This window comes from Schistocerca nitens, unplaced genomic scaffold (assembly GCF_023898315.1).
Source record: "Schistocerca nitens isolate TAMUIC-IGC-003100 unplaced genomic scaffold, iqSchNite1.1 HiC_scaffold_528, whole genome shotgun sequence".
Classification (NCBI taxonomy): domain Eukaryota; kingdom Metazoa; phylum Arthropoda; class Insecta; order Orthoptera; family Acrididae; genus Schistocerca; species Schistocerca nitens.
In genome coordinates, this window is record NW_026046061.1 from 371,971 (window position 1) to 393,636 (window position 21,666).

Here is a 21,666-nt window from a genome sequence, read left to right on the forward strand (position 1 = left end):
AACTATTTTACAAACTATTTACGCAATACAAAATTAAAGACACAAAAAATGAAATTACATGATGAATCAAGAAAGAAGATTTCCAAACATGAAGAGAGAAGATTAACTTCCTCAAACGACTCTACGCAACACAAACAAACTTCCTAATACATTTCAGTACACTGACATAAAACATGCAATGGAGGATATGTGACACTCACTGAGACCTACAAAGCCATTAGCTGCATCTTAAAATTGATACATATTAGGTGATGACACCTAACACAAATGGTTCTCTAAATGAACGAACTTGAATTTATCTCGAGAGTAATTGACATATGCAGTTGCGTACTGTGATGAATACAGTAAATAACTGAAAGAGATGAAAACATATTACCATAAAAACATGACTATTGTAGCACACTATATGCTAAGTACATGGATGGACTAAAGAATCGGACACCTCGGCATTGAAACGGATTACCACTTATGATGTATACAATTCTGGCATGTATTAGTTATAAATGAAAATAGGAAAAAACCTAATAAACGTAAACATCTGAATTCCTATTATGTCAGTATACAAGTGTGACAGAAAACTCTCTATGTGTAAAATAACATTGTTACCAAGTTTCCAGAAACAAATGTGCAAGCTGTTAACTATCGACAAAGTTCAATGACAGAATAAATCCAAGTCAAAATCTCCAGATACATATAGAACTCTATGTACGATGTAAAAATGGCAGAACCATCTATACCACATATCCTCCATACATACTCGTATATTTCTCTACAGGTAACTGTAATACAACACCTTTTCTACACTCACACTCCACATATCAAACCATTTACACTAACACTACATGAAGAATGAAGAAAGAAGATTTTGTCTCATGGAGATATATGTCTCTACAAAACACTATATAAGCTACACAACAAACCCACTCACACAAACAGATCAGAACACAACTTTACATCACTCTACATATGAAACTATAGACCCAATTACACTCATTTTACATACTTCTCAGACAAATGACATGAAGAATCAAGAGAGAAGAGAACCCCACATGAAGAAATATGTCTCCGAAATACAACATTAATACAATTCATCAAACACACTTCAATTATCTCAACTGGACACAGGCACAGCAACACAAAGCATTCATACTACAGAACTATTTTACACAGTATTTACACAATACAAAATTAAAAACACAAAAAATGAAATTACATGATGAATCAAGAAAGAAGATTCCCAAACATGAAGAGAGAGGATGAACTTCCTCAAACAACGATTCTATACAACACAAACAAACTTCCTAATACATTTCAGTACACTGACATAAAACATGCAATGGAGGAAATGTGATGGTCACTGAGACCTACAAAGCCATTAGCTGCATCTTAAAATTGATACATATTAGGTGATACCATCTGACACAACTGGTTCTCTAAACGAACGAACTTGAATTTATCTCGAGAGTAATTGACATATGCAATTGCGTACTGTGATGAATACAGTAAATAACTGAAAGAGATGAAAAGATATTACCAAAAAAACATGACCATTGTAGCGCACTATATGCTAAGTACATGGATGGATTAAAGTACCGGATATATTGTTACCATGATTCCAGAAACAAATGTGCAAGCTGTTAATTATCGACAATGTTCAATGACACAATAAATCCAAGTCTAAATCTCCAGATACATATAGAACTCTATGTACGATGTAAAAATGGCACAACCATCTATACCACATATTCTCCATACATACTCGTATATTTCTCTACTGATAACTGTAATACAACACCTTTTCAACACTCACATCCCACATATGAAACCATTCACATTAACACTACATGGAGAATGAAGAAAGAATATTTTGTGTCATGAAGAAAAATTTCTCTACAAAACACTATATATGCTATATACAACAGACCCACTCACACAAACATATCAGAACACAATATTACATCACTCTACATATGAAACTATAAACCCAATTACACTCAATTTACATACTTCTCAGACAAATGACATGAAGAATCAAGAGAGAAGAGAACCACACAAGAAGCAATATGACTCCGAAATACAACATTAACACAATTCATCGAACACACTTCAAATATCTCAACTGGACACAGACCCAACAACACAAAGCATTCACACTACAGAACTATTTTACACAGTATTTACACAATACAAAATTAAAAACACAAAAAATGAAATTACATGACGAATCAAGAATGGAGATTTCCAAACATGAAGAGAGAAGATGAACTTCCACAAACAACGACTCTAACAACACAAACAAACTTCCTAATACATTTCAGTACACTGACATAAAACATGCAATGGAGGATATGTGACGGTCACTGAGACCTACAAAGCCATTAGCTGCATCTTAAAATTGATACATATTAGTTGATGACACCTAACACAAACGGTTCTCTACATGAACGAACTTGAATTTATCTCGAGAGTAATTGACCTATGCAATTGCGTACTGCGTGAATACAGTAAATAACTGAAATAGATGAAAAGATAATACCAAAATAACATGACTAAAGTAGCGCACTATATGCTACGTACATGGAAGGATTCAAGTATCGGACACCTCGGCATTGAAACGGATTACCACTTATGATGTATACAATTCTGGCATGTATTAGTTACAAATGAAAATGGGAAAAACCTAATAAACCTAAACATCTGAATTCCTCTTATGTCAGTATACAAGTGTGACAGAAAACTCTCTATGTGTAAAAAAACATTGTTACCAAGTTTCCAGAAACAAATGTGCAAGCTGTTAACTATCGACAAAGTTCAATGACAGAATAAATCCAAGTCTAAATCTCCAGATACATATGTACGATGTAAAAATGGCACAACCATCTATACCACATATCCTCCATACATACTCGTATATTTCTCTACACATAACTGTAATACAACACCTTTTCAACACTCACACTCCACATATCAAATCATTTACATTAACACTACATGAAGAATGAAGAAAGAAGATTTAGTCTCATGAAAAAAAATGTACTCTCTATGTGTAAAAAAACATTGTTGCCATGTTTCCACAAACAAATGTCGAAGCTGTTAACTATCGACAAAGTTCAATGACAGAATAAATCCAAGTCAAAATCTCCAGATACATTTAGAACTCTATGTACGATGTAAAAATGGCAGAATCATCTATACCACATATCCTCCATACATACTCGTATATTTCTCTACAGGTAACTGTAATACAACACCTTTTCAACACTCACACTCCACATATCAAACCATTTACACTAACACTACATGAAGAATGAAGAAAGAAGATTTTGTCTCATGAAGAAAAAAGTCTCTACAAAACACTACATATGCTATACACCATACCCACTCACACAAACATGTCAGAACACAATATTACATCACTCTACATATGAAACTATAAACCCAATTACACTCATTTTACATACTTCTCAGACAAATGACATGAAGAATCAAGAGAGAAGAGAACCACACATGAAGAAATATGACTCCGAAATACAACATTAATACAATTCATCAAACACACTTCAATTATCTCAACTGGACACAGGCACAGCAACACAAAGCATTCATACTACAGAACTATTTTACACACTATTTACACAATAAAAAATGAAAAACACAAAAAATAAAATTAAATGAATCAAGAAAGAAGATTTCCAAACATGAAGAGAGAAGATTAACTTCCACAAACAACGACTCTAACAACAAAAACAAACTTCCTAATACATTTCAGTACACTGACATAAAACATGCAGTGGAGGATATGTGACGGTCATTGAGACCTATAAAACCATTAGCTGCATCTTAAAATTGATACATATTAGGTGATGACACCTAACACAAATGGTTCTCTAAATGAACGAACTTGAATTTATCTCGAGAGTAATTGTCATATGCAATTGCCTAGTGTGTGAATACAGTAAGTAACTGAAATAGATGAAAAGATAATACCAATATAACATGACTAATGTAGCGCACTATAGGCTAAGTACATGGAAGGATTAAGGTATCGGACACCTCGGCTTTGAAACGGATTACCACTTATGATGTTTACAATTCTGGCATGTATTAGTTACAAATGAAAATGGGAAAAAACCTAATAAACCTAAACATCTGAATTCCTATTATGTCAGTATACAAGTGTGACAGAAACTATCTATGTGTAAAAAAAAAACATTGTTACCAAGTTTCCAGAAACAAATGTGCAAGCTGTTAATTATCGACAAAGTTCAATAACACAATAAATCCAAGTCTAAATCTCCAGATACATATAGAACTCTATTCGCGATGTAAAAATGGCAGAATCATCTATACCACATATCCTCCATACATACTCGTATATTTCTCTACAGATAACTGTAATACAACACCTTTGCAACACACTCACACTCCACATATCAAACCATTTACACTAACACTACATGAAGAATGAAGAAAGAAGATTTTGTCTCATGGAGATATATGTCTCTACAAACCACTATATAAGCTACACAACAAACCCACTCACACAATCAGATCAGAACACAACTTTACATCACTCTACATATGAAACTATAAACCCAATTACACTCATTTTACATACTTTTCAGACAAATGACATGAAGAATCAAGAGAGAAGAGAACCACACATGAAGTAATATGTCTCCGAAATACAACATTAATACAATTCATCAAACACACTTCAATTATCTCAACTGGACACAGGCACAGCAACACAAAGCAGTCATACTACAGAACTATAATACACACTATTTACACAATACAAAATTAAAAACACCAAAAATGAATTTATATGATGCATCAAGAAAGAAGATTTCCAAACATGAAGAGAGACGATGAACTTCCACAAACAACGACTCTAAACAACACAAACCAACTTCCTAATACATTTCAGTACACTGACATAAAACATGCAACGGAGGATATGTGATGGTCACTGAGACCAACAAAGCCATTAGCTGCATCTTAAAATTGATACACATTAGGTTATGACACCTAACACAAATGGTTCTCTAAATGCAATTGCGTACTGTGATGAATACAGTAAATAACTGAAAGAGATGAAAAGATATTACCAAAAAAACGTGAATATTGTAGCGCACTATATGCTAAGTACATGGATGGATTAAAGTATCGGACACCTCGGCATTGAAACGGATTACCACTTATGATGTATACAATTCTGGAATGTATTATTTACAAATGAAAATAGGAAAGAACCTAATAAACCTGAACATCTGAATTCCTATTATGTCAGTATACAAGTGTGACAGAAAACTCTCTATGTGTAAAAAAAACATTGTTACCATGTTTCCAGAAACAAATGTGCAAGCTGTTAATTATCGACAAAGTTCAATGACAGAATAAATCCAAGTCTAAATCTCCAGATAAATATAGAACTCTATGTACGATGTAAAGATGGCAGAATCATCTATACCACATATCCTCCATACATACTCGTATATTTCTCTACAGGTAACTGTAATACAACACCTTTTCAACACTCACACTCCACATATCAAACCATTTACACTAACACTATATGAAGAATGAAGAAAGAAGATATTGTATCATGGAGCTATATGTCTCTACAAAACACTATATAAGCTACACAACAAACCCACTCACACAAACAGATCAGAACACAACTTTACATCACTCTACATATGATACCATAAACACAATTACACTCATTTTACATACTTCTCAGACAAATGACATGAAGAATCAAGAGAGAAGAGAACCACACATGAAGAAATATGTCTCCGAAATACAACATTAATACAATTCATCAAACACACTTCAATTATCTCAACTGGAAACAGGCACAACAACACAAAGCATTCATACTACAGAACTATTTTACACACTATTTACACAATACAAAATTAAAAACACCAAAAATGAAATTACATGATGAATCGAGAAAGAAGATTTCCAAACATGAAGAGAGAAGATTAACGTCCTCAAACAATGACTCTAAACAACAGAAACAAACTTCCTAATACATGTCAGTACACTGACATAAAACATGCAATGGAGGATATGTGACGGTCACTGAGACCTACAAAGCCATTAGCTGCATATTAAAATTGATACATATTAGGTGATGACACCTAACACAAATGGTTCTCTAAATGAACGAACTTGAATTTATCTCGAGAGTAATGGACATATGCAATTGCCTAGTGCGTGAATACAGTAAATAACTGAAAGAGAAGAAAACATTTTACCATAAAAACATGACTATTGTAGCACAATATATGCTAAGTACATGGATGGACTAAAGTATCGGACACCTTGGCATTGAAACGGATTACCATTTATGATGTATACAATTCTGGCATGTATTAGTTACAAATGAAAATGGGGAAAACCTAATAAACCTAAACATCTGAATTCCTATTATGTCAGTATACAAGTTTGACAGAAAACTCTCTATGTGTAAAAAACCAATTTTACCATGTTTCCAGAAACAAATGTGCAAGCTGTTAACTATCGACAAAGTTCAATGACACAATAAATCCAAGTCTAAATCTCCAGATACATATAGAACACTATGTATGATGTAAAAATGGCACAACCATCTATACCACATATCCTCCATACATACTCGTATATTTCTCTACAGATAACTGTAATATAACACATTTTCAACACTCACAATCCACATATCAAACCATTTACACTAACAGTACATGAAGAATGAAGAAAGAAGATTTTGTCTCATGAAGAAAAATGTCTCTACAAAACACTATATATGCTACACAGCAAACCCACTCACACAAACATATCAGAACACAATATTACATCACTCTACATATGATACTATAAACCCAATTACACTCATTTTACATACTTCTCAGACAAATGACATGAAGAATCAAGAGAGAAGAGAACCACACATGAAGAAATATGTCTCTGAAATGCAACATTAATACAATTCATCAAACACACATCAATTATCTCAACTGGACACAGGCACAGGAAAACAAAGCATTCATACTACAGAACTATTTTACACAATATTTACACAATACAAAATTAAAAACACCAGAAATGAAATTACATGAAGAATCAAGAAAGAAGATTTCCAAACATGAAGAGAGAGGATTAACTTCCTCAAACGACTCTAAACAACACAAAGAAACTTCCTAATACATTTCAGTACACTAACATAAAACATGCAATGGAGGATATGTGACGGTCACTGAGACCTACAATGCCATTAGCTGCATCTTAAAATTGATACATATTAGGTGATGACACCTAACACATATGGTTCTCTGAATGAACAAAATTTAATTTATCTCGAGTGTAATTGACATATGCAATTGCGTACTGTGATGAATACAGTAAATAACTGAAAGAGATAAAATGATATTACCAAAAAAACATGACTATTGTAGCGCACTATATGCTAAGTACATGGATGGATTAAAATATCGGGCACCTCGGCATTGAAACGGCTTACCGCTTGTGATGTATACTATTCTGGCAAGTATTAGTTACAAATGAAAATGGGAAAAACCTCATAAACCTAAACATCTGAATTCCTCTTATGTCAGTATACAAGTGTGACAGAAAACTCTCTATGTGTAAAAAACATTGTTACCAAGTTTCCAGAAACAAATGTGCAAGCTGTTAACTATCGACAATGTTCAATGACACAATAAATCCAAGTCTAAATCTCCAGATACATATAGAACTCTATGTACGATGTAAAAATGGCAGAACCATCCATACCACATGTCCTCCATACATACTCGTATATTTCTCTACAGATAACTGTAATACAACACCTTTTCAACACTCACACTCCACATATCAAACCATTTACACTAACACTACATGAAGAATGAAGAAAGAAGATTTTGTCTCATGAAGAAATCTGTCTCTACAAAACACTATATATGGTACACAACAAAACCACTCACACAAACAGATCAGAACACAATATTACATCACTCTACATATGATACTATAAACCCAATTACACTCATTTTACATACTTCTCAGTCAAATGACATGAAGAATCAAGAGAGAAGAGAACCACACATGAATAAATATGACTCCGAAATACAACATTAATACAATTCATCAAACACACTTCAATTATCTCAACTGGACACAGGCACAGCAACACAAAGCATTCATACTACAGAACTATTTTACACACTATTTACACAATACAAAATTAAAAACACCAAAAATGAAATTACATGATGAATCGAGAAAGAAGATTTCCAAACATGAAGAGAGAAGATTAACGTCCTCAAACAATGACTCTAAACAACAGAAACAAACTTCCTAATACATGTCAGTACACTGACATAAAACATGCAATGGAGGATATGTGACGGTCACTGAGACCTACAAAGCCATTAGCTGCATATTAAAATTGATACATATTAGGTGATGACACCTAACACAAATGGTTCTCTAAATGAACGAACTTGAATTTATCTCGAGAGTAATGGACATATGCAATTGCCTAGTGCGTGAATACAGTAAATAACTGAAAGAGATGAAAAGATATTACCAAATAAACATTACTATTGTAGCACACTATATGCTAAGTACATGGATGGACTAAAGTATCGGACACCTCGGCATTGAAACGGATTACCATTTATGATGTATACAATTCTGGCATGTATTAGTTACAAATGAAAATGGGAAAAACCTATTAAACCTAAACATCTGAATTCCTATTATGTCAGTATACAAGTGTGACAGAAAACTCTCTATGTGTAAAAAAACATTGCTACCATGTTTCCAGAAACAAATGTGCAAGCTGTTAATTATCGACAAAGTTCAATGACAGAATAAATCCAAGTCTAAATCTCCAGATACATATAGAACTCTATGTACGATGTAAAAATGGCACAACCATCTATACCGCATATCCTCCATACATACTCGTATATTTCTCTACAGGTAACTGTAATTCAACACCTTTTCAACACTCACACTCCACATATCAAACCATTTACACTAACACTACATGAAGAATGAAGAAAGAAGATTTTGTCTCATGGAGCTATATGTCTCTACAAAACACTATATAAGCTACACAACAAACCCACTCACACAAACAGATCAGAACACAACTTTACATCACTCTACATATGATACCATAAACCCAATTACACTCATTTTACATACTTCTCAGACAAATGACATGAAGAATCAAGAGAGAAGAGAACCACACATGAAGAAATATGTCTCCGAAATACAACATAAATACAATTCGTCAAACACACTTCAATTATCTCAACTGGACACAGGCACAGCAACACAAAGCATTCATACTACAGAACTATTTTACACAATATTTACACAATACAAAATTAAAAACACCAAAAATGAAATTACATGATGAATCAAGAAAGAAGATTTCCAAACATGAAGAGAGATTAACTTCCACAAACAACGACTCTAACAACACAAACAAACTTCCTAATACATTTCAGTACACTGACATAAAACATGCAACGGAGGATATGTGACGGTCACTGAGACCTACAAAGCCATTAGCTGCATCTTAAAATTGATACATATTAGGTGATGACACCTAACACATATGGTTCTCTGAATGAACAAAATTTAATTTATCTCGAGTGTAATTGACATATGCAATTGCGTACTGTGATGAATACAGTAAATAACTGAAAGAGATGAAATGATATTACCAAAAAAACATGACTAATGTAGCGCACTATATGCTAAGTACATGGATGGATTAAAATATCGGGCACCTCGGCATTGAAACGGCTTACCACTTATGATGTATACTATTCTGGCAAGTATTAGTTACAAATGAAAATGGGAAAAACCTAATAAACCTAAACATCTGAATTCCTCTTATGTCAGTATACAAGTGTGACAGAAAACTCTCTATGTGTAAAAAACATTGTTACCAAGTTTCCAGAAACAAATGTGCAAGCTGTTAACTATCGACAAAGTTCAATGACAGAATAAATCCAAGTCTAAATCTCCAGATACATATAGAACTCTATGTACGATGTAAAAATGGCACAACCATCTATACCACATATCCTCCATACATACACGTATATTTCTCTACAGGTAAGTGTAATGCAACACGTTTTCAACACTTACACTCTACATATCAAACCATTTACATAAACACTAAATGAAGAATGAAGAAAGATTTTGTCTCATGGAGAAAAATGTCTCTACAAAACACTATACATGCTATACAACAGACCCACTCACACAAATATATCAGAACAGAATATTGCATCACTCTACATATGATACTATAAACCCAATTACACTCATAAGTATTTTACACACTATTTACACAATACAAAATTAAAAACACCAAAAATGAAATTACATGATGAATCAAGAAAGAAGATTTCCAAACATGAAGAGAGAAGATTAACTTCCTCAAACGACTCTAAACAACACAAACAAACTTCCTAATACATTTCAGTACACTGATATAGAACATGCAATGGAGGATATGTGACGGTCACTGAGACCTACAAAGCCATTAGCTGCATCTTAAAATTGATACATATTAGGTGATGACACCTAAGACAAATGGTTCTCTAAATGAACGAACTTGAATTTATCTCGAGAGTAATTGACATATGCAATTGCATACTGTGATGAATACAGTAAATAACTGAAAGAGATGAAAACATATTACCATAAAAACATGACTATTGTAGCACACTATATGCTAAGTACATGGATGGACTAAAGTATCGGACACCTCGGCATTGAAACGGATTACCATTTATGATGTATACAATTCTGGCATGTATTAGTTACAAATGAAAATGGGAAAAACCAAATAAACCTAATCATCTGAATTCCTATTATGTCAGTATACAAGTGTGACAGAAAACTCTCTATGTGTAAAAAAAACATTGTTACCATGTTTCCAGAAACAAATGTGCAAGCTGTTAATTATCGACAAAGTTCAATGACAGAATAAATCCAAGTCTAAATCTCCAGATAAATATAGAACTCTATGTACGATGTAAAAATGGCACAACCATCTATACCACATATCCTACATACATACTCGTATATTTCTCTACAGGTAACTGTATTTCAACACCTTTTCAACACTCACACTCCACATATCAAACCATTTACACTAACACTACATGAAGAATGAAGAAAGAAGATTTTGTCTCATGGAGCTATATGTCTCTACAAAACACTATATAAGCTACACAACAAACCCACTCACACAAACAGATCAGAACACAACTTTACATCACTCTACATATGATACCATAAACCCAATTACACTCATTTTACATACTTCTCAGACAAATGACATGAAGAATCAAGAGAGAAGAGCACCACACATGAAGAAATATGTCTCCGAAATACAACATTAATACAATTCATCAAACACACTTCAATTATCTCAACTGGACACAGGCACAGCAACACAAAGCATTCATACTACAGAACTATTTTGCACACTATTTACACAATACAAAATTAAAAACACCAAAAATGAAATTACATGATGAACCAAGAAAGAAGATTTCCAAACATGAAGAGAGAAGATTAACTTCCACAAACAACGACTCTAACAACAGAAACAAACTTCCTAATACATTTCAGTACACTGACATAAAACATGCAATGGAGGATATGTGACGGTCACTGAGACCTACAAAGCCATTAGCTGCATCTTAAAATTGATACATATTAGGTGATGACACCTAACACAAATGGTTCTCTAAATGAACGAACTTGAATTTATCTCGAGTGTAATTGACATATGCAATTGCGTACTGTGATGAATACAGTAAATAACTGAAAGAGATGAAAACATATTACCATAAAAACATGACTATTGTAGCACACTATATGCTAAGTACATGGATGGACTAAAGTATCGGACACCTCGGCATTGTAACGGATTACCATTTATGATGTATACAATTCTGGCATGTATTAGCTACAAATGAAAATGGGAAAAACCTAATAAACCTAAACATCTGAATTCCTATTATGTCAGTATACAAGTGTGACAGAAAACTCTCTATGTGTAAAAAAACATTGTTACCAAGTTTCCAGAAACAAATGTGCAAGCTGTTAACTATCGACAAAGTTCAATGACAGAATAAATCCAAGTCTAAATCTCCAGATACATATAGAACTCTATGTACGATGTAAAAATGGCACAACCATCTATACCACATATCCTCCATACATACACGTATATTTCTCTACAGGTAACTGTAATTCAACACCTTTTCAACACTCACACTCCACATATCAAACCATTTACACTAACACTACATGAAGAATGAAGAAAGAAGATTTTGTCTCATGGAGCTATATGTCTCTACAAAACACTATATAAGCTACACAACAAACTCACTCACACAAACAGATCAGAACACAACTTTACATCACTCTACATATGATACCATAAACCCAATTACACTCATTTTACATACTTCTCAGACAAATGACATGAAGAATCAAGAGAGAAGAGAACCACACATGAAGAAATATGTCTCCGAAATACAACATAAATACAATTCGTCAAACACACTTCAATTATCTCAACTGGACACAGGCACAGCAACACAAAGCATTCATACTACAGAACTATTTTACACACTATTTACACAATACAAAATTAAAAACACCAAAAATGAAATTACATGATGAATCAAGAAAGAAGATTTCCAAACATGAAGAGAGAAGATTAACGTCCTCAAACAATGACTCTAAACAACAGAAACAAACTTCCTAATACATGTCAGTACACTGACATAAAACATGCAATGGAGGATATGTGACGGTCACTGAGACCTACAAAGCCATTAGCTGCATATTAAAATTGATACATATTAGGTGATGACACCTAACACATATGGTTCTCTGAATGAACAAAATTAAATTTATCTCGAGTGTAATTGACATATGCAATTGCGTACTGTGATGAATACAGTAAATAACTGAAAGAGATGAAATGATATTACCAAAAAAACATGACTAATGTAGCGCACTATATGCTAAGTACATGGATGGATTAAAATATCGGGCACCTCGGCATTGAAACGGATAACCACTTATGATGTATACTATTCTGGCAAGTATTAGTTACAAATGAAAATGGGAAAAACCTAATAAACCTAAACATCTGAATTCCTCTTATGTCAGTATACAAGTGTGACAGAAAACTCTCTATGTGTAAAAAACATTGTTACCAAGTTTCCAGAAACAAATGTGCAAGCTGTTAACTATCGACAAAGTTCAATGACAGAATAAATCCAAGTCTAAATCTCCAGATACATATAGAACTCTATGTACGATGTAAAAATGGCACAACCATCTATACCACATATCCTCCATACATACACGTATATTTCTCTACAGGTAAGTGTAATGCAACACGTTTTCAACACTTACACTCTACATATCAAACCATTTACATAAACACTAAATGAAGAATGAAGAAAGATTTTGTCTCATGGAGAAAAATGTCTCTACAAAACACTATACATGCTATACAACAGACCCACTCACACAAATATATCAGAACAGAATATTGCATCACTCTACATATGATACTATAAACCCAATTACACTCATAAGTATTTTACACACTATTTACACAATACAAAATTAAAAACACCAAAAATGAAATTACATGATGAATCAAGAAAGAAGATTTCCAAACATGAAGAGAGAAGATTAACTTCCACAAACAACAACTCTAACAACACAAACAAACTTCCTAATACATTTCAGTACACTGACATAAAACATGCAACGGAGGATATGTGACGGTCACTGAGACCTACAAAGCCATTAGCTGAATCTTAAAATTGACACATATTAGGTGATGACACCTAACACAAATGGTTCTCTAAATCAACGAATTTGAATTTATCTCGAGTGTAATTGACATATGCAATTGCGTACTGTGATGAATACAGTAAATAACTGAAAGAGATGAAAACATATTACCATAAAAACATGACTATTGTAGCACACTATATGCTAAGTACATGGATGGACTAAAGTATCGGACACCTCGGCATTGAAACGGATTACCATTTATGATGTATACAATTCTGGCATGTATTAGTTACAAATGAAAATGGGAAAAACCTAATAAACCTAAACATCTGAATTCCTATTATGTCAGTATACAAGTGTGACAGAAAACTCTCTATGTGTAAAAAAAACATTGTTACCATGTTTCCAGAAACAAATGTGCAAGCTGTTAATTATCGACAAAGTTCAATGACAGAATAAATCCAAGTCTAAATCTCCAGATAAATATAGAACTCTATGTACGATGTAAAAATGGCACAACCATCTATACCACATATCCTCCATACATACTCGTATATTTCTCTACAGGTAACTGTAATTCAACACCTTTTCAACACTCACACTCCACATATCAAACCATTTACACTAACACTACATGAAGAATGAAGAAAGAAGATTTTGTCTCATGGAGCTATATGTCTCTACAAAACACTATATAAGCTACACAACAAACCCACTCACACAAACAGATCAGAACACAACTTTACATCACTCTACATATGATACCATAAACCCAATTACACTCATTTTACATACTTCTCAGACAAATGACATGAAGAATCAAGAGAGAAGAGCACCACACATGAAGAAATATGTCTCCGAAATACAACATTAATACAATTCATCAAACACACTTCAATTATCTCAACTGGACACAGGCACAGCAACACAAAGCATTCATACTACAGAACTATTTTACACACTATTTACACAATAGAAAATTAAAAACACAAAAAATGAAATTACATGATAAATCAAGAAAGAAGATTTCCAAACATGAAGAGAGAAGATTAACTTCCTCAAACGACTCTAAACAACACAAACAAACTTCCTAATACATTTCAGTACACTGATATAGAACATGCAATGGAGGATATGTGACGGTCACTGAGACCTACAAAGCCATTAGCTGCATCTTAAAATTGATACATATTAGGTGATGACACCTAAGACAAATGGTTCTCTAAATGAACGAACTTGAATTTATCTCGAGAGTAATTGACATATGCAATTGCATACTGTGATGAATACAGTAAATAACTGAAAGAGATGAAAACATATTACCATAAAAACATGACTATTGTAGCACACTATATGCTAAGTACATGGATGGACTAAAGTATCGGACACCTCGGCATTGAAACGGATTACCATTTATGATGTATACAATTCTGGCATGTATTAGTTACAAATGAAAATGGGAAAAACCAAATAAACCTAATCATCTGAATTCCTATTATGTCAGTATACAAGTGTGACAGAAAACTCTCTATGTGTAAAAAAAACATTGTTACCATGTTTCCAGAAACAAATGTGCAAGCTGTTAATTATCGACAAAGTTCAATGACAGAATAAATCCAAGTCTAAATCTCCAGATAAATATAGAACTCTATGTACGATGTAAAAATGGCACAACCATCTATACCACATATCCTACATACATACTCGTATATTTCTCTACAGGTAACTGTATTTCAACACCTTTTCAACACTCACACTCCACATATCAAACCATTTACACTAACACTACATGAAGAATGAAGAAAGAAGATTTTGTCTCATGGAGCTATATGTCTCTACAAAACACTATATAAGCTACACAACAAACCCACTCACACAAACAGATCAGAACACAACTTTACATCACTCTACATATGATACCATAAACCCAATTACACTCATTTTACATACTTCTCAGACAAATGACATGAAGAATCAAGAGAGAAGAGCACCACACATGAAGAAATATGTCTCTGAAATACAACATTAATACAATTCATCAAACACACTTCAATTATCTCAACTGGACACAGGCACAGCAACACAAAGCATTCATACTACAGAACTATTTTGCACACTATTTACACAATACAAAATTAAAAACACCAAAAATGAAATTACATGATGAATCAAGAAAGAAGATTTCCAAACATGAAGAGAGAAGATTAACTTCCACAAACAACGACTCTAACAACAGAAACAAACTTCCTAATACATTTCAGTACACTGACATAAAACATGCAATGGAGGATATGTGACGGTCACTGAGACCTACAAAGCCATTAGCTGCATCTTAAAATTGATACATATTAGGTGATGACACCTAACACAAATGGTTCTCTAAATGAACGAACTTGAATTTATCTCGAGTGTAATTGACATATGCAATTGCGTACTGTGATGAATACAGTAAATAACTGAAAGAGATGAAAACATATTACCATAAAAACATGACTATTGTAGCACACTATATGCTAAGTACATGGATGGACTAAAGTATCGGACACCTCGGCATTGTAACGGATTACCATTTATGATGTATACAATTCTGGCATGTATTAGCTACAAATGAAAATGGGAAAAACCTAATAAACCTAAACATCTGAATTCCTATTATGTCAGTATACAAGTGTGACAGAAAACTCTCTATGTGTAAAAAAACATTGTTACCAAGTTTCCAGAAACAAATGTGCAAGCTGTTAACTATCGACAAAGTTCAATGACAGAATAAATCCAAGTCTAAATCTCCAGATACATATAGAACTCTATGTACGATGTAAAAATGGCACAACCATCTATACCACATATCCTCCATACATACACGTATATTTCTCTACAGGTAAGTGTAATGCAACACGTTTTCAACACTTACACTCTACATATCAAACCATTTACATAAACACTAAATGAAGAATGAAGAAAGATTTTGTCTCATGGAGAAAAATGTCTCTACAAAACACTATACATGTGATACAACAGACCCACTCACACAAATATATCAGAACAGAATATTGCATCACTCTACATATGATACTATAAACCCAATTACACTCATTTTACATACTTCTCAGACAAATGACATGAAGAATCAAGAGAGAAGAGAACCACACATGAAGAAATATGACTCCGAAATACAACATTAATACAATTCATCAAACACACTTCAAATATCTCAACTGGACACAGACTCAACAACACAAAGCATTCATACTACAGAACTATTTTACACACTATTTACACAATACAAAATTAAAAACACCAAAAATGAAAGTACATGATGAATCAAGAAAGAAGATTTCCAAACATGAAAAGAGAAGATTAACTTCCACAAACAACGACTCTAACAACACAAACAAACTTCCTAATACATTTCAGTACACTGACATAAAACATGCAACGGAGGATATGTGACGGTCACTGAGACCTACAAAGCCATTAGCTGCATCTTAAAATTGACACATATTAGGTGATGACACCTAACACAAATGGTTCTCTAAATCAACGAATTTGAATTTATCTCGAGTGTAATTGACATATGCAATTGCGTACTGTGATGAATACAGTAAATAACTGAAAGAGATGAAAACATATTACCATAAAAACATGACTATTGTAGCACACTATATGCTAAGTACATGGATGGACTAAAGTATCGGACACCTCGGCATTGAAACGGATTACCATTTATGATGTATACAATTCTGGCATGTATTAGTTACAAATGAAAATGGGAAAAACCTAATAAACCTAATCATCTGAATTCCTATTATGTCAGTATACAAGTGTGACAGAAAACTCTCTATGTGTAAAAAAAACATTGTTACCATGTTTCCAGAAACAAATGTGCAAGCTGTTAATTATCGACAAAGTTCAATGACAGAATAAATCCAAGTCTAAATCTCCAGATAAATATAGAACTCTATGTACGATGTAAAAATGGCACAACCATCTATACCACATATCCTCCATACATACTCGTATATTTCTCTACAGGTAACTGTAATTCAACACCTTTTCAACACTCACACTCCACATATCAAACCATTTACACTAACACTACATGAAGAATGAAGAAAGAAGATTTTGTCTCATGGAGCTATATGTCTCTACAAAACACTATATAAGCTACACAACAAACCCACTCACACAAACAGATCAGAACACAACTTTACATCACTCTACATATGATACCATAAACCCAATTACACTCATTTTACATACTTCTCAGACAAATGACATGAAGAATCAAGAGAGAAGAGCACCACACATGAAGAAATATGTCTCCGAAATACAACATTAATACAATTCATCAAACACACTTCAATTATCTCAACTGGACACAGGCACAGCAACACAAAGCATTCATACTACAGAACTATTTTACACACTATTTACACAATACAAAATTAAAAACACCAAAAATGAAATTACATGATGAATCAAGAAAGAAGATTTCCAAACATGAAGAGAGAAGATTAACTTCCACAAACAACGACTCTAACAACACAAACAAACTTCCTAATACATTTCAGTACACTGACATAAAACATGCAATGGAGGATATGTGACGGTCACTGAGACCTACAAAGCCATTAGCTGCATCTTAAAATTGATACATATTAGGTGATGACACCTAACACAAATGGTTCTCTAAATGAACGAACTTGAATTTATCTCGAGTGTAATTGACATATGCAATTGCGTACTGTGATGAATACAGTAAATAACTGAAAGAGATGAAAACATATTACCATAAAAACATGACTATTGTAGCACACTATATACTAAGTACATGGATGGACTAAAGTATCGGACACCTCGGCATTGAAACGGATTACCATTTATGATGTATACAATTCTGGCATGTATTAGCTACAAATGAAAATGGGAAAAACCTAATAAACCTAAACATCTGAATTCCTATTATGTCAGTATACAAGTGTGTCAGAAAACTCTCTATGTGTAAAAAAACATTGTTACCAAGTTTCCAGAAACAAATGTGCAAGCTGTTAACTATCGACAAAGTTCAATGACAGAATAAATCCAAGTCTAAATCTCCAGATACATATAGAACTCTATGTACGATGTAAAAATGGCACAACCATCTATACCACATATCCTCCATACATACACGTATATTTCTCTACAGGTAAGTGTAATGCAACACGTTTTCAACACTTACACTCTACATATCAAACCATTTACATAAACACTAAATGAAGAATGAAGAAAGATTTTGTCTCATGGAGAAAAATGTCTCTACAAAACACTATACATGCTATACAACAGACCCACTCACACAAATATATCAGAACAGAATATTGCATCACTCTACCCCCCCATGAACCATGGACCTTGCCGTTGGTGGGGAGGCTTGCGTGCCTCATCGATACAGATAGCCGTACCGTAGGTACAACCACAACGGAGGGGTATCTGTTGAGAGGCCAGACAAACGTGTGGTTCCTGAAGAGGGGCAGCAGCCTTTTCAGTAGTTTCAAGGGCAACAGTCTGGATGATTGATTGATCTGGCCTTGTAACAATAACCAAAACGGCCTTGCTGTGCTGGTACTGCGAACGGCTGAAAGCAAGGGGAAACTACGGCCGTAATTTTTCCCGAGGGCATGCAGCTTTACTGTATGATTAAATGATGATGGCGTCCTCTTGGGTAAAATATTCTGGAGGTAGAATAGTCCCCCATTCGGATCTCCGGGCGGGGACTACTCAAGAGGATGTCGTTATCAGGAGAAAGAAAACTGGCGTTCTACGGATCGGAGCGTGGAATGTCAGGTCCCTTAATCGGGCAGGTAGGTTAGAAAATTTGAAACGGGAAATGGATAGGTTAAAGTTAGATATAGTGGGAATTAGTGAAGTTCGGTGGCAGGAGGAACAAGACTTCTGGTCAGGTGACTACAGGGTTATAAACACAAAGTCAAATAGGGGTAATGCAGGAGTAGGTTTAATAATGAATAGGAACATAGGAACGCGGGTAAGCTACTACAAACAGCTTAGTGAACGCATTATTTATTTATTTTATTTATTTATTTATGCATTTATTTTACCTGGCAAGATTAGGGCCTTCAGGCCCTCTCTTACACCTAACCAGGCATACTCAGATTCAACAAATTTCAGTTTCTACAGAGCATTAAGGACATATTACATGTTATACAGTATTAATGTTAAGAAAAAAATAGAGATTATAAACGTAGTACGATGATAATTATAACAATCAAAAATTAATTATAACAATCAAGAATAATAATAATAGTAATAATAATAATAATAATGACTATGTATATGAAAGTAAACATATTTTTCTGTTATGAATGTCAGTCCTATTGCTAGTTGGGAATTTTCTCGTTATATTCTTGCAGCTTGTGAGTTATTCTCATCAAGCAGAGACATAAGACGATAGAATGGGGTGAAAGAGATATAGAAGAGGTAGATAGGTTAGAGGAAGAGAAATAGAATGGTAAAATTCGAAGCTATGATGGAGAGGAGAAAGAAAGAGATGAGAGGGGCCCAACAATCGTGGCTAAACCATCCCTAATATGTAAGTCTTGAGTTCACTCTTGAATGTTGAGTGGTTCCGGATAAGACGCAGATCACAGGGGAGCGCTGGCTGAGATGGAGAATGACATGGAGAAAGATTTTGTGTTATGTAAAGGTACAGCCAAGATGCTAGACGTATCCGATCTGGTATTGCGGTTGTGGAATGATGATAGGTGTTTAATGTGAGAAGATAAGTATTGGGGGCACCAGTGGCTAAGAAATCGATGAAGTAAGCACATCGTGTGGAGATCGCGTGCCTTATGTGGGCGTATCCAACCTAGCTGGGAGTATGAAGGACTGATATGATCATACAACCGTATATTGCATACGTATCTAACGCAAGCGTTCATCACTAGCTCGAGGCGTCTCGAATTTTCACTATTTGTGCCGTGTTGAACTACATCACAGTAGTAAAGATTAGGCAAGACTAGTGTTTGGACTAATTTTTGTTTAACATGGGTTGGAAATATTTTTCTAAATTTCTGAATTGCATGTAGGGAGGAGAGCGATTTCCGGCAAGCTGTAACTGTTTGTTCTTCCCAGTTTAGGTGTTCATCCAAGATTATTCCAAGGTCTTTTACTGTTTTTTGGTATGGTAGTTGGGTACCATTGAGGTGTATTTGAGGGACTGTTTCGTGAAAGTGCCGACTGATTAACTTTGGATGAGATATAAGTATGACCTGGGATTTCTTGGGGTTTAGTTTCAGACCTAGATTCTGTGCCCATCGAGAAACAGAGCAAAGATCCGCGTTCATACTCGCTACTGCGTCAGCAATGTTCTTGGGGCTTGCACTTATGTACAGTTGGATGTCGTCGGCATATAGATGGTAGTTGCAGGAGTGAATCACTGAAGAAATATCATTAATGTACAGTGAGAAGAGTAATGGACCAAGGACGGAGCCTTGGGGAACTCCAGAGCGCACGTTTTTCCATGATGACTTTTCCGACCCACAAATGACTTGTTGACTTCTGTTTTTGAGGTAGCTGTCGAACCAGTGTATTGCGCTGTTTGAGAAATTCAGCTGCTTCATTTTAATTAGTAATATATCAAAGTCAACTGTATCAAAAGCCTTGCTAAAGTCAAGCAGTGTTAGGATGGTAGCTTCACGTCCGTCCATAGCATGTTTAATGTCATCAGTTACTTTGATTAGTGCAGTTGCTGTACTATGGTGCTTTCGAAAGCCTGACTGATATTTGTCATGGATGTTATGAGTTTTGAGG